The sequence below is a fragment of the Schistocerca serialis genome, chromosome 7 (assembly GCF_023864345.2).
Source record: "Schistocerca serialis cubense isolate TAMUIC-IGC-003099 chromosome 7, iqSchSeri2.2, whole genome shotgun sequence".
In the NCBI taxonomy this organism is placed as follows: Eukaryota; Metazoa; Arthropoda; class Insecta; order Orthoptera; family Acrididae; genus Schistocerca; species Schistocerca serialis.
Window position 1 is genome coordinate 213,127,340 of NC_064644.1, and position 15,608 is coordinate 213,142,947.

The 15,608-nt window shown below is 44.1% G+C and overlaps 1 protein-coding gene across 1 annotated transcript in view; it reads right to left on the reverse strand.

Moving 5' to 3' along the window:
• Positions 1–15,608, reverse strand: part of LOC126412366 (glutathione S-transferase 1-like) — a 107,828-nt gene that overhangs the window by 80,347 nt on the left and 11,873 nt on the right. The gene's annotated exons all lie outside the window — the stretch shown is intronic.

The following is a 15,608-nucleotide window of genomic DNA, read 5'->3' on the forward strand; positions in this document are numbered from 1 at the left end:
AGTCCTGTGGAACGGCTTGCCATGCCATTTCCACCTGGCGCCTCAGTTGGACCAGCGTTCGTGCTGGACGTGCAGACCGCGTGAGACGACGCTTCATCCAGTCCCAAACATGCTCAATGGGGGACAGATCCGGAGATCTTGCTGGCCAGGGTAGTTGACTTACACCTTCTAGAGCACATTGGGTGGCACGGGATACATGCGGACGTGCATTGTCCTGTTGGAACAGCAAGTTCCCTTGCCGGTCTAGGAATGGTAGAACGATGGGTTCGATGACGGTTTGGATGTACCGTGCACTATTCAGTGTCCCCTCGACGATCACCAGTGGTGTACGGCCAGTGTAGGAGATCGCTCCCCACACCATTATGCCGGGTGTTGGCCCTGTGTGCCTCGGTCGTATGCAGTCCTGATTGTGGCGCTCACCTGCACGGCGCCAAACACGCATACGACCATCATCGGCACCAAGGCAGAAGCGACTCTCATCGCTGAAGACGACACGTCTCCATTCGTCCCTCCATTCACGCCTGTCGCGACACCACTGGAGGCGGGCTGCACGATGTTGGGGCGTGAGCGGAAGACGGCCTAACGGTGTGCGGGACCGTAGCCCAGCTTCATGGAGACGGTTGCGAATGGTCCTCGCCGATACCCCAGGAGCAACAGTGTCCCTAATTTGCTGGGAAGTGGCGGTGCGGTCCCCTACGGCACTGCGTAGGATCCTACGGTGTTGGCGTGCATCCGTGCGTCGCTGCGGTCCGGTCCCAGGTCGACGGGCACGTGCACCTTCCGCCGACCACTGGCGACAACATCGATGTACTGTGGAGACCTCACGCCCCACGTGTTGAGCAATTCGGCGGTACGTCCACCCAGCCTCCCGCATGCCCACTATACGCCCTCGCTCAAAGTCCGTCAACTGCACATACGGTTCACGTCCACGCTGTCGCGGCATGCTACCAGTGTTAAAGACTGCGATGGAGCTCCGTATGCCACGGCAAACTGGCTGACACTGACGGCGGCGGTGCACAAATGCTGCGCAGCTAGCGCCATTCGACGGCCAACACCGCGGTTCCTGGTGTGTCCGCTGTGCCGTGCGTGTGATCATTGCTTGTACAGCCCTCTCGCAGTGTCCGGAGCAAGTATGGTGGGTCTGACACACCGGTGTCAATGTGTTCTTTTTTCCATTTCCAGGAGTGTATAAACATTCAACGGCCAAGACTGTACATAGATGTCAGATGACTCTACCTAGTAGAGGACCTCATCAGATCCTTCAAGCAGACTGTTGAAACCACCAGGGGTTCGCCTGTAAGGACACTCATTTACAATATGGCTCATTGTCTAAACGCACCACAGCCTCACATACTGTCAGCAATAAAGCCTCAATTGTACATGTTATACCTGCACACACTTTTTCCAGTCTGTAATCTATTATCCCGTACCCACACCCCCCTAGAATGATGAATGCCTGAAACTTTGACAGCTGGGTTATCAGTAAGTTCATGGTTATGGGTGTTTGTGGCTTGCCATTCGCATGTCCATTCACCATCCCAGTTGAACCCTGTGAAGATCTTCTGCACTCCTTCTTAATATGCTGGTCTTCTGGTTGGTTGGTTTGTTTGGGGAAGGAGACCAGACAGCAAGGTCATCGGTCTCATTGGATTAGGGAAGGACGGGAAAGGAATTCGGCCGTGCCCTTTGAAAGGAACCATCCCAGCATTTCCTGGAGCGATTTAGGGAAATCACGGAAAACCTAAATCAGGATGGCCGGACGCGGGATTGAACCGTCGTCCTCCCAAATGTGAGTCCAGTGTTTAACCACTGCACCACCTCGCTTGGTGCTGGTCTTCTGGCTTTTCCACATTTAAATCTTTGTGACGAGGGATTGTTTCACTTTTAGAAACTTGTTGGCATCAGTTGCAGAGAGCTACCATTCGACAAGTGTGAAATTGACAGTTCGACCTAAGTTGGTAGACAGCATGTAGGTGTTGAGCCGATAGCGCTAGTGATGGTTCTCATAGCTGCATTTAAGTATACTTCAACTTCTTTGACAACAGCGCTGGAATGCCAAACTGGTGCACAACATTCTGCCGCAGGGTATACAGGTACTAACGCAGGGGATGCTCTGTGGAGAACTGATGTATTTGCCCCCCATGCACTGTCTGCCAGCTTTCTCGCCAGGTTCCCTCATGTCTGCGCCTTCTTAGCTGTGTTGGAAAGGTGTTCATGGTATATTAGCATTTTGTCTAATGTTAGAAAATGTATTTTGGCTTCTCTTTGTATTCGACTATACCAAGAGGGCAAAATCGTGGGCTTAACTTCACTGATGCTGGACAATTTGAGAGGTGAAAAAGACATATGTCTGTTTTAGAAACATCAGGTTTAAGACGTCATGTCTTAAAATATTCATAAAGTTCATCAGGCTGTTTATTAGGTGTTCTTCACATTCAGGAAGATCTTCACTCTGATATGAAATTGCAAGGTCATCTGCATAGATGAATTTCAGGCAGCTTAAGTTCGGCTTTGAGACAAGCCACCACTGAGTACATGCCATCTGGTTACCTATTACCCTTGGTGTACTTTAAACTGCTGAGTGCTCAATACGTTGCTTAAGATGACGTAGACTCTTACAAGGTTTCGTTTTTAGAAATTTCAATATCAGATCCTTGCATCATACCACCTCATTAGCTGCTGACATGTCAACGAAAACCACCTCAGTTTTGATTTTGTTCTGATAGTCAGATGTTGTGCGACTAGTCAATGAGAGCACTTGGTTACAGCAGCTTCTAAAAGGTCTAAATTCAACTTGTGTAGACGGTATCACAAAATTAATTTGTTCTTGTATTCGATGTAAGATCATTCTTTCCAAGAGTTTGTAAGCACAGTTAATTGGTGTTTTGGGTGAAAATTTTCTATAGCTGTTCCTTCTTCGCCTGGCTTTTTAATAGAAACGTTTTTAGCTCTCTTAAAATTTGCTGGTAATGTTCCTGCACGAAGAATTTCGTTAAAAAGCCACACTAGCCCCACTCGCGTTGTTCAACCACTGCATACCAAAAATTCAAAGTAGAGCCCATCTGCAGGTGCAGCTTTTCTACATTTCGTATGCTTAAAGGCTGCCTCCAGTTCAGTAATCTTAATGCAGAAGAGAATTTTAGTTTGATTCTAGAAATTATTTAACCTCACTAAATTCTTTCTTTACTTGCCGAACATTTTCTTTAGCTGCTGGAATCTTGGAAATAGTCACTAAGTGACTTAACGTTTGTGTCGCAGGAGGCGATTGACTGCTTTGTGTTGTGGGAAGGGTCTTCCCCCAGCTTTCAAATCAGTGACCAAGCTTCTCTATTGGAATGTGTGAAGTCAGGTTCCCTTATTTCTTTGTGTTCTTTTCCTCTCCTTCGTTCATTCAAGAAATTCATCAAATTTGTAACTGTTTCCTGGCCTCTACTTTCCTTGAATTTATTGTATAGCCGCCGGTTGAGCTCATGGTTCCACACAGGAATGCACTCTTCACGTGATCGTCAGAAACTCTGAGGATGAGTTCGGCAAAGCACAAGTCTCTTCTACTGCGAACTTTTGAGAATCTACCCCAAACTGATTCTCCAACAGGATACAGGATCAGATCGCACTGGAGGAGTATACAGGCCGTACGAGGTGAGAATGGGGCGTTGTTGACTTCTGGGAAAGTCCTGAAGGACGGTTCTGATGATAGCTTCTGTGTTGCGCCCAGACGTGACCACTGTTGACTGGCAGAGGTCACGTGTGTTTTCGATACCCCGACGTCTAGATTTTAGTGTACTCTTTCCTTTTTTATCATAACTGAGATGTAAATTGTTTGCTTCCATCCTCTTCAGCACAGCGCCATTTATTGGAGTGGCTCTTTTAAAGTCCACATGCTTTCAGTCAGTACTTGGAACCTTTGAGCCATGTAGGGTATTAGTTTCTGATCATGCTCCGAACATCACCTCTGTTATTTCTCCATATTTGTGTTCTGAAACTGGCATCTGCCACATGTGGGTTCAGGACGGTCGTATTCAACGCCGTGACGATCGCAACGACCCCACTTGACTAGCGCCCAAGACGACAAGCATACTGTTTGCTTGGGCGTGGAGGGTCGTACAGTCACGTAAAACGCCATGGGTTATGAGATGGGATTCATTCGACAAGAGAAGTATCCACACGTACAATGCCATGAGAGCTGGAGCACCACTCACTGTCAGCACAAGGACCGTTGTGAACAGCTTCCCTTGATGTGGCAGCAGGACGAGGCAACACTGCACGTACATTGACACAACCTCGTCTTTTCAAACTAGTTCCGGTTTTGAATATAACATCACCGTAGGCGTATCTGTGCCACTTTCTATTAGTCATAGCCATACGAGTTCATCAACTGGCTCGAGAGTCATTGAATACACAACACAACCATCTCTGGTTCGCAAGGCCAGTAATTTGGTCAGGAGGTGTATCATTTCGGACGTGTTAAAGCCTGTGGCGTGCCCTGTCTTTCGAGATCTTCAAATATGATAACGCAAGACCTCATGTTGCCCTTGAACTACTAAAATAACTATACACAAACGATTTTCTACTGTTGTCCTAGTCACCACATTCTCCAGATCCTTCAGCCAATGAAATAATCTGGTCGTTGGTTCCTGAGAGATCGGCACGCCACCATTCACAAGCCACTACAATTAACGAATTGTGACAGAGAGTTGACGCAGCATAGAGCTACGCACGGGTACGCGAATCTGTCATCGAAGTTCAGTTCGACTCGCCGTCCAACCCTGTTTGAGTCATGGTTGTTGCCAGAGAAGGCTGCACTACATACTAAATCTCGCGCCTTTTATAGCCTACCCCCTCCCGCTGCGCATTTTTAATCGAGTGTTCTTTATACTGTGCTGCGAACGCCACAATAAACCAAATTTTATCATCCTCTATTGTTATTGGTGTTGCAGTTTTAACGATAAGCACTGTAGGTTGTATTTTACACGACAAAGATAGTCTATTGTGACGTCATCGTAGAACTGTACGATGAATCAGTGCTGAAAATGCTACGCACGAATTGTTGAAAATGTATAATTTATTAACCACAACATGTTTAGGAATTACTTTATCCCATGAACGGCGTAGTAACTTAAATAACTTGATAATGGGATAATGAAGTACCGAAGCATGCTGTGCTTAAAAAAAAAAATCACATTTCGACCAGTGATGCGTAACATTGTCAGTACTGCGACGAAGATGTTTAGAAAAGATTATATCTTCTTTATAGTTTGACAAAATTAGGACCCGCCAGGACAGCCGAGAGCCCTAACGCGCTGCTTCCTGAACTCGGGTAGGCATGTCGGCCCCGGATCGAATCCGCCCGGCGGATTAACGACGACGGCTGGTGTGCCAGCCAGCCTGGATGTGGTTTTCAGGCGGTTTTCCACATCCTACTAGGTGAATACCGGGCTGGTCCCCACGTCCCGCTCAGTTACACGACTCGCCGGCATTTGTAACACATTCACACTATTTCACGATTTACACTACGCGCAGAATCATGAAAGAAGGTTGTATACCTGGAAGAATCCTGGAGATACTAAAAGAGTCGAAACAAGGCCCTGGGAGTAGACAACATTCCATTAGAACTACTGATGGCCTTGGGAGAGCCAGTCATGACAAAACTCTACCATCTGGTGAGCAAGATGTATGCAACAGGCCAAATACCCACAGACTTCAAGAAGAATATAATAATTCCAATCCCAAAGAAAGCAGGTGTTGACAGATGTGAAAATTACCGAACTATCAGTTTAATAAGTCACAGCTGTAAAATACTAACGCGAATTCTTTACAGACGAATGGAAAAACTGGTAGAAGCAGACCTCGGGGAAGATCAGTTTGGATTCTGTAGAAATGTTGGAACACGTGAGGCAATACTAACCTTACGACTTATCTTAGAAGAAAGATTAAGAATAGGCAAACCTACGTTTCTAGCATTTGTAGACTTAGAGGAAGCTTTTGAAAACGTTAACTGGAATACTCTCTTTCAAATTCTGAAGGTGGCAGGGGTGAAACACAGGGAGCGAAAGGCTATTTACAATTTGTACAGAAACCAGATGGCAGTTATAAGAGTCGTGGGGCATGAAAGGGAAGCAGTGGTTGGGAAAGGAGTGAGACAGGGTTGTAGCCTCTCCCCGAAGTTATTCAATCTGTATATTGAGCAAGCAGTAAAGGAAACAAAAGAAAAATTCGAGGTAGGTATTAAAATTCATGGAGAAGAAGTAAAAACTTTGAGGTTCGCCGATGACATTGTAATTCTGTCAGAGACAGCAAAGGACTTGGAAGAGCAGTTGAACGGAATGGACAGTGTCTTGAAAGGAGGATATAAGATGAACATCAACAAAAGAAAAACGAGGATAATGCAATATAGTCAAATTAAATCGGGTGATGCTGAGGGGATTAGATTAGGAAATGAGACACTTAAAGTAGTAAAGGAGTTTTGCTATTTAGGGAGTAAAATAACTGATGATGGTCGAAGTAGAGAGGATATAAAATGTAGACTGGCAATGGCAAGGAAAGCGTTTCTGAAGAAGAGAAATTTGTTAACTTCGAATATAGATTTAAGTGTCAGGAAGTCGTTTCTGAAAGTATTTGTATGGAGTGTAGCCATGTATGGAAGTGAAACATGGACGATAACCAGTTTGGACAAGAAGAGAATAGAAGCTTTCGAAATGTGGTGCTACAGAAGAATGCTGAAGATAAGGTGGGTAGATCACGTAACTAATGAGGAGGTATTGAATAGGATTGGGGAGAAGAGAAGTTTGTGGCACAACTTGACTAGAAGAAGGGATCGGTTGGTAGGACATGTTTTGAGGCATCAAGGGATCACAAATTTAGCATTGGAGGGCAGCGTGGAGGGTAAAAATCGTAGAGGGAGACCAAGAGATCAATACACTAAGCAGATTCAGAAGGATGTAGGTTGCAGTAGGTACTGGGAGATGAAGAAGCTTGCACAGGATAGAGTAGCATGGAGAGCTGCATCAAACCAGTCTCAGGACTGAAGATCACAACAACAACAACTAGGCGCAGACAGCTGGGGTACACTGATTCCGTCCTGGGGGGTATGGGGTAGCGGCAGGAAGGGCATCCGGCCACCCCTCAAAATTAACCATGCCAATTCCGTACTTAACCCTGCCGACCCTGCGCACAATGCGGGATAAAGGTGGTAGCAAAAGAAAGAATACTTTTGACACAATTAGCTGCAAACTTGTAGTTTGTGTTGATTATGCAAGGTCACGACAAGCTTATTTCGCTATATTTGCCACTGTTGCTCTTGACATTCCATCTTTACATATCATTTTACTCTACATTTATGTAATAGTACTATGATATTTTATCTTAAACTTACACCTAGATGGAGTGACGTCCATAAACCATCTTGGAAGGTAAGTTCTTTTAGGTACTATGTTCTTAAAATAGGTCACCTATTTATTTTCTACAAAAAAATAGGGAAATTTCGTGTTATTTGTTGACAGTTACAAAATGACAGATCTTTCCAACGCCGTTTTATGTTTGCAAGTAAATTATATCGAAGGTAGAGATGTTTTTGTCGGAGATATTGTGCATTATGTAGATGTGCGATCTTAATGTTATCTGTTGTGTTTTGGTTATCGTGTTGTATTTATCCATTTCCTTTTTATATTATGCAGTAAAGTTTCCCAGATAATATCCATGCTTGAGGTCCGTCTGTTCGTTTAGGATGTCATTCGGATATTTATTCGTGTGTGCGCAGTACATAAAAGAACTTAACATTCCAAGATGATTTATGGACGTCACTCCGTCTAGACGTAAGTAACAATATAAGATAAAACTTCAACGGACCACGAAGAAATTATCCGAACGGGATATGAAGCACATGTGCAGACATACAACTGATTACAATTTCAAAAACACTAGAAGATTTATTCAAGAGAAAGAGCTTCACAAATAGAGCAAATCAGTAACGCTTTGGTCTGCCCAGGCCCTTCTGCAAGCAGTTATTCGGACTGGCATTGATTGACAGAGTTGTTAGACGTCCTCCTAAAGGATTTTGTGCCAAGTTCTGTCCAACTGACGCGTTAGATTGTCAAAATCACGAACTGGTTGGAGAGTCCTGCCCACTGTTCTCATCTTGGCAGAGACCCTGTGATCTTGCTGGCCACTATGTGCAGGCGGGCATTTTCTTGCTGGAATGTAAGTCCAGGATGGCTTGTCATGAAGGGCAACAAAACCAGGCGTAGAATATTGTCGACGTACCACTGTGCATGCTATAAAAAGAATTGGAACCCCAGTCCGTCACCCCTGGTTGTCGGGAGTTATGGTGGGCAACTGTAGGTTGGTGTCCGGTCGCTGTCCGAGACGTCTCCAGATACATCTTCGGCCTGGAATCGCATTCACTCCAGTAGAATTGTCTTCAGAGATGAGTACCGCTTAGAACAGAGCCACGACGACCAGCGAAGAATCTATACAGGTTGCGAGCCCAGCAGAAAAGAAATTATTTAATAAAAGATAATTTGATAGTAAAATTAAGGAGCCCGCGCTTGAGTGTGAGTTCGTAATTCGCACCGAAACCAAGTTCCATACATTTTCAATCAACGACATGTCGGGTTGAACGTGGAGACTACGCAGATATTATGGTTTCTTGGACTATCGAAGAGATAGTGGAACGAGCATGGTCCAGCTGGATTACTGTGTTGACCGCCACATCTGACAGCCTCGATGTAGTCTGATAACGTTATTATTGACGATAAATTAAAATATAACATTTCCTGTTGCAGATAAAGTTTTTCGGTCAGGTCTCAAGGCCTGTAGCGTAATCCAGCGTCCACTGGGACTTACATCAGCACGTACAACAACAACGGGAGTAGTTCAACGTTTCTCAGGAAAACAGCACTTTCTCTTGTTACTTTTTTCTTCTTGCAAATCCATAATAATTTTGTTCTTCAAAGGCATATCCAAGCTTCATTCTCAGTATTTTTCTTTCTGATATATTCCATTTTTTCATTATTTTTATCGTTTTTCTAGTGTTTTCAAAATTTGTATCATTCACAATTCTTAGTATTGATTTCTATAGTTCAAAATTGTTTTTCAGCTCGAATATTATAAGGTACCGATTAATTCTCGTTGCTCTTGTGTTTTAGGTTGAGTATTATTAGGTGGCGATTAATTTTCATCGCTCCTTAGTGTTACCACAAGTTTGTCTGAGTTTTCCTATGCTAATGCCCTTACTCGAAATTAATTCGTCCAATATTTATGACAATTATTCAACATGTATGTATAAATTGTGGAAGTGAAGGAAGCTGCCCTATCCACGGTTGCTTGCGTCTTTTTTTTTTTTTTTTTTTTTTTTTAATGGACTTGTAGTCCGGGGTGATATGTTACAATACAGCATCACCGGTCTATTGCGGTCTAACTGTGTTGGTGAGGCAGTAAATTTCCATATGGTAGTGACTCCGTCACTGCAATTCACTTTGGAGGTGTGGCGGTGGGACTTGTAGTCCCGTACCACCCTCTGACGGTGATAGTACTACATGAGTCAGGCAGAAGAATTTTGCCTAACATGGGCAGGTGAAGGTGTGGCGGTGGGACTTGTAGTCCCGTACGCCAGGGCAGGGGTGATGATCGCCGACTTGCGTCGTATGTTGGGGCAACTTAACATAAACAGCTTACTGTTGTAACTGTGAGAGGATTCTCAACAGGTAAGAAAACAAAGTTTTACGCGTACAGGGCCACCGCAGGCAGGACAATTGACTATATTGAAAATGTGGCGCAAAGATCTAGTTGCAATTTTAATAAAACGCCGAAAGCACCAAAAAGAAAAAAAAAAAGAAAAAAAAAGTTCACTCCTCAGCCATGTCTTTAAAGAATTGGAACAAATGATTCATAACAGTACCCTCTAACGTGGTATTCACACAGAGGAGTAGTGAGAAAATTCGTTTTAGCGTGGTGATGCTCTAATCAGAACACGATGCAGAATTTCAATGACAGATTTCAGAGCCGCGCGGGGTAGCCTGCCGGTCTCAGGCGACTTTCACAGTTCTGGCGGCTCCCTCCCCCCCCCTCCCCCCCCCCAGCGGAGGATCGAGTCCTCCCTAGGGCATGGGTGTGAGTGCTGTCCTTAGCGTAAGTTAGTTTAAGTTAGATAATGTAGTGTGTAAGCCTAGGGACCGATGACCTAAGCAGTTTGGTCCCACAGTTCTTACCACAAATTTCCAAAGAGATTTCAGAGACATTAGATGCCGAATGCGACTTTCGTTGACCTAGGTCAGATGCCGAATGCGACCGTCGTTGACCTAACAGCACCATCTGATGCAATAATAAGAAATTGTTTAAAAATTAGTATATCAGCGCGAGCGTGCGGATCACATTTTATATGCACAATGATGGAATGTTGCTTAATACCATATGGCACTTGCAAATCCAGGTTCGAAACAAATGAATCGTATGCTCAGCCGTTTCCACATCCCAACTATTGCTGGTGCTATCTAGTGAGCAATAATGCATATTTTGACAATTGGTTCAGATTGCTATATCTTGCGACGCACATTTTTTGTTAAAATTTAATGTGCATGGTATAAACAGATCGATGGCTCTTACAACTAAACGTACACAGAAACGAAAGCCGGCCTGTGTGGCCGTGCGGTTCTAGGCGCTTCAGTCTGGAACCGCGTGACCGCTACGGTCGCAGGTTCGAATCCTGCCTCGGGCATGAATGTGTGTGATGTCCTTAGATTAGTTAGGTTTAAGTAGTTCTAAGTTCGAGGGGACTGATGACCTCAGAAGTTAAGTCCCATAGTGCTCAGAGCCATTTGAACCAGAAACGAAAGTCGTTGCGCAAAAAAAGCAGATGTCGTAGCTCTCTGTTTATTTAGTCGTCGCGTGCGGCTGGTAAACGAGATAACGAATGCTCTCAAGAATTCTCACTTCAGTAGAGTGACAGCATTTCTGTTACAGAACAGTTTGTGAATTCTTCTATTTTCAACACTACTAGAACATAGGCTGGATGTCTCCAACGACGCAATTTTTCGCTTTTATTTATAAGAAGAGCATAATTGTCCATAAATATGTGAAGAACTGTAAATGCGTGAATAGACGTATCTACAAAAATTAATGCTGAGTGTGTTCCACTCTATAGCAAACGTGCGTTACGCCAAGTACGCAACAAAGGCTAAGAATTACATTGCCTGTGTCCGGAAGACTAAATCGGTGTTTAGCCACTACCTACAGTCGCAGTTCAACCTAATTTGTATCTTCTACAGGGTTGCCGCTGCAGCCGCCAAATTCAGACTGAAGTTACTGAAAATCTGTTACTCCTACACATGCCCTATTAAAAATGTATTCGGATATTGTTCCTCCGGACATCCCTTACAGTTTCATTGCGCATTATGTAACGTGTAAGACAAAATGTGACTTCTAGTTCTACAGATGCATATATACTGTGACAAAAGTCATGGGACAGCAATATGCACATGTGCGGCTGGCAGTAGTATCGCGTACACAAGGTGTAAAAGGGCAGTGCAGAGGCAGATCTGTCATTTGTACTCAGGTAATTCATTGAACAGGTTTCCGACGTGATAATGGCCGCATGACGAGAATTAATAGATTTTGACCGCGAAATGGTAGTTGGAGTAGACGCATGGAACATTCACTTTCCTAAACCGTTGGGGAATTCAATATTCCGAGATCCAGTATCAAGCATGTGCCAAGTACCTCTCAGCACGGACAACACAGTGGCTGACGGGCTTCACTTAACTACTGAAAGCAGCGGCGCTTGCGTGGAGTTGTCAGTGTTAACAGGCAAGCAATAATGCATGAAATAATCGCAAAAATCAGAGTGGGACGTACGACGAACGTATCCGTATGGACAGTGTGGCGAAATTTGACGCTAGTGGGCTATGGTTGCAGACGACCGACAAGAGTGCCTTTGCTAACAGCACGATAACGCCTGCAGTGCCCTTCCTGGACCCGTGACCATATGAGTTGGACTCTAGACGACTGGAAAACTGTGGCCTGGTCAGATGAGACTCGGTTTCAGCTGGTATGAGATGGCGGTAGGATTTGAGCGAGGCGCATACCCCACGAAGCCATGTACCCAAGCTGGACAAGCTATGTACGTGGAATGGACTGGGTCCTCTGATCCAACTGAGCCGATCTTTGACTGTAAATGGTTATGTTCGGCTACTTGGAGATCATTTGCAGCCATTCATGGACTTTATGTTTCAAAACAGCGATGTAATGCCACAGGTCCACAATTGTTTGCGATTGGTTTGAAGAACATTCTGGATTATTCGAGAGAATGGTTTGACCACGCAGTTCGCCCAACATGAATCCCAATGAATATTTATGGTGGCAAGTGAGAGGTCAGTTCGTGCACAATATCCTGCACCGGCAACACTTTCACAAATGTGGACAGCTACGGAGGCGTCATGGCTCATTATTTCTGCAGACTTTCCCAACTTTTTGAGTTCATGCCACGTCGAGCTGCTGCAGTATGCCAGGCAAAATGAGGTCCGACACAATTTTAGGCGGTATCCCATGACTTTGGTAACCTTAGTGTACAGGGTGATTCAGAACCCATGTCCCATAGGACCAAATCTAATTTCTTATATGGATTTGGTGTCTGTTCTTTCGGGTATGTCCGAAAGGACAGACACCATTGATGAACTGCAGCTTATATATTAATACTTTCAGCTGCTGAAGGGCGTTGATATATATCAACGGAGATCTCCTGCTTACATGGCAGACGCTCTGATTGGTAGGACACTACGAATGTAGTGTGTGGACATACAAGGTAAGAATGTGGGTCTCGCGGAGGGTGTGCGCGAGATAGTCCCTGCAGTCGCACTATGCTCTGCGCCCTCAGTGGCACAGATGGATAGAGCGTCTGCCAAATAAACAGGAGATCCCGGGTTCGAGTCCCGGTCGGGGCACACATTTTCACCTGTCTCCATTGATGTATATCAACGCCCGTCAGCAGCTGAAGGTATTAATATTGAATTCTAATTTCAAATACACTCCTGGAAATTGAAATAAGAACACCGTGAATTCATTGTCCCAGGAAGGGGAAACTTTATTGACACATTCCTGGGGTCAGATACATCACATGATCACACTGACAGAACCACAGGCACATAGACACAGGCAACAGAACATGCACAATGTCGGCACTAGTACAGTGTATATCCACCTTTCGCAGCAATGCAGGCTGCTATTCTCCCATGGAGACGATCGTAGAGATGCTGGATGTAGTCCTGTGGAACGGCTTGCCATGCCATTTCCACCTGGCGCCTCAGTTGGACCAGCGTTCGTGCTGGACGTGCAGACCGCGTGAGACGACGCTTCATCCAGTCCCAAACATGCTCAATGGGGGACAGATCCGGAGACCTTGCTGGCCAGGGTAGTTGACTTACACCTTCTAGAGCACGTTGGGTGGCACGGGATACATGCGGACGTGCATTGTCCTGTTGGAACAGCAAGTTCCCTTGCCGGTCTAGGAATGGTAGAACGATGGGTTCGATGACGGTTTGGATGTACCGTGCACTATTCAGTGTCCCCTCGACGATCACCAGTGGTGTACGGCCAGTGTAGGAGATCGCTCCCCACACCATGATGCCGGGTGTTGGCCCTGTGTGCCTCGGTCGTATGCAGTCCTGATTGTGGCGCTCACCTGCACTGCGCCAAACACGCATACGACCATCATTGGCACCAAGGCAGAAGCGACTCTCATCGCTGAAGACGACACGTCTTGTAACCTCCCCACCGTAATTTTAAAAGAAAAAAGGCGACAATACTTAATACCAATGGGAGCCGAGTGTAACCTCCCCACAAAAATTTGAAAGAAAGAAACACGACAATATTTAATTATGAATGCTAATGGACATTGCGCTAACCGTAACCTGCCCACAATGAAATGTACTGACAATCGCAACAAATGTGAAATTCGCAATCTGACTCAATTATAAATCCTTCAAAAAATTAAAGTCCATTCAGTGACAAGAAAATTCAATTAAACCGAAATATCGGTTTTTGGCCCTGTGTAAAAACAATCAGAATTAAAGTCTTACCTCAGAATAAATGGATGTCACATATCCGCTCTTGTTGTTGCGCAGCACTTGGAGGAACTACATTGCAAATAATAATATTCTCCTTTTTTTTTGTAATTCTAGTGAAATTTTTCTTCAAAAAGAAGTGGAATGAAATGGGAAGTGCAACGAGATCTTTAGTTCAAAAAAATTAAACTTTTGAGAAAATGCTTTTGAAATAAAAAAATTATTATTGGGAGACTTGTTGGAGAATAATTACAATAAATAAAATTTTTCATTATCTAATGATTATATTAATTAACAGTATACCTTATTCCTCATCTTGACCATTGTTGCCGACCGCCTACATCACACAACCGCACTGGGCTGCTACTACTGACCGACCGCTCTGCATGACGACTACAGACTGAGTACTGCTCTCAACTAGACAGAGCTACAGACTCGCAACGACTGAACTGCTACTCTGCATAGCGACAACTAACTCGCAAAGACTACTACTGACTGAGAACCGCTCGCAACACTCGCGCGGTCAAGCGCATACTCTCTGGTCACAGATGCTACAATGCCTCGCCATCGCTGCTGCGTTACATACGTGTTTCATAACCCTCCACTCGGGGGGCAAAAATTTGGCAGCGATGGTGAGTCATTTGGACTTGCCAAGCGCGGCAAAATTTTTCTTTAATTAACAAAATCCTACAACTTACAGAATATTTAAATGTTGTGCACACGCACTAAGTACAAAATATATCAGACAAGGACAAAATGTGAATACTAAACATAGTAGCAAATCAGAAAAAAGTATATACAAACTTTTTGACAGATAAAGTGCACAGGCACTGAAAAAATTCTTTAGCATATGCAGAACAAATAAACAGACTGGCAAGAATAATTAGATGTAGTACATAAAGTAAATGTTGTGCACACGCACTAAGTACAAAATATATCAGACAAAGACAAAATGTGAGTACAAAACATAGTAGCAAATCAGAAAAGTATATACAAATTATTTGACAGATAACAAAGTGCACAGGCACTGAAAAAATTCTTTAGCATATTCAGAACAAATAAACAGACTGGCAAAAAAAAATATTATGTTGACAAGTGTACATGCACTGAAAAATGTCTTTAGCATTTTCACAACAAATAAACATAATGGCAAAAAAAAATTCATGTCCAAAGTGCACATGCACTGAAAAATGTCTTTAGTATTTTCACAACAAATAAACATAATGGCAAACATCATGTCGACCAGTGACATAAGTGTACTCACACTGGAGTTTAGCGAATCGAAAAATGTATAACCTATGAACATAAATGATGTTACCAAAAAAAATTTTTTTTTTTTTTTTTTTTTTTATGTGACAAGAATCAGGATAGGAAAGGGAAGGATTGCATCATGGTTGTAGCACTTTAGATTGCACACAGCTGCTCTGAAAGTCCATATCTTTCCACAGTAGTACAACACCAAGTGACACAACTTGAAGTTCTTTTCCCATCAGAATTTATCAGTGTAGCCAAGACACTGAACTGTCGTAGTAATGTTCCATGTTTTCATTTTGGCAG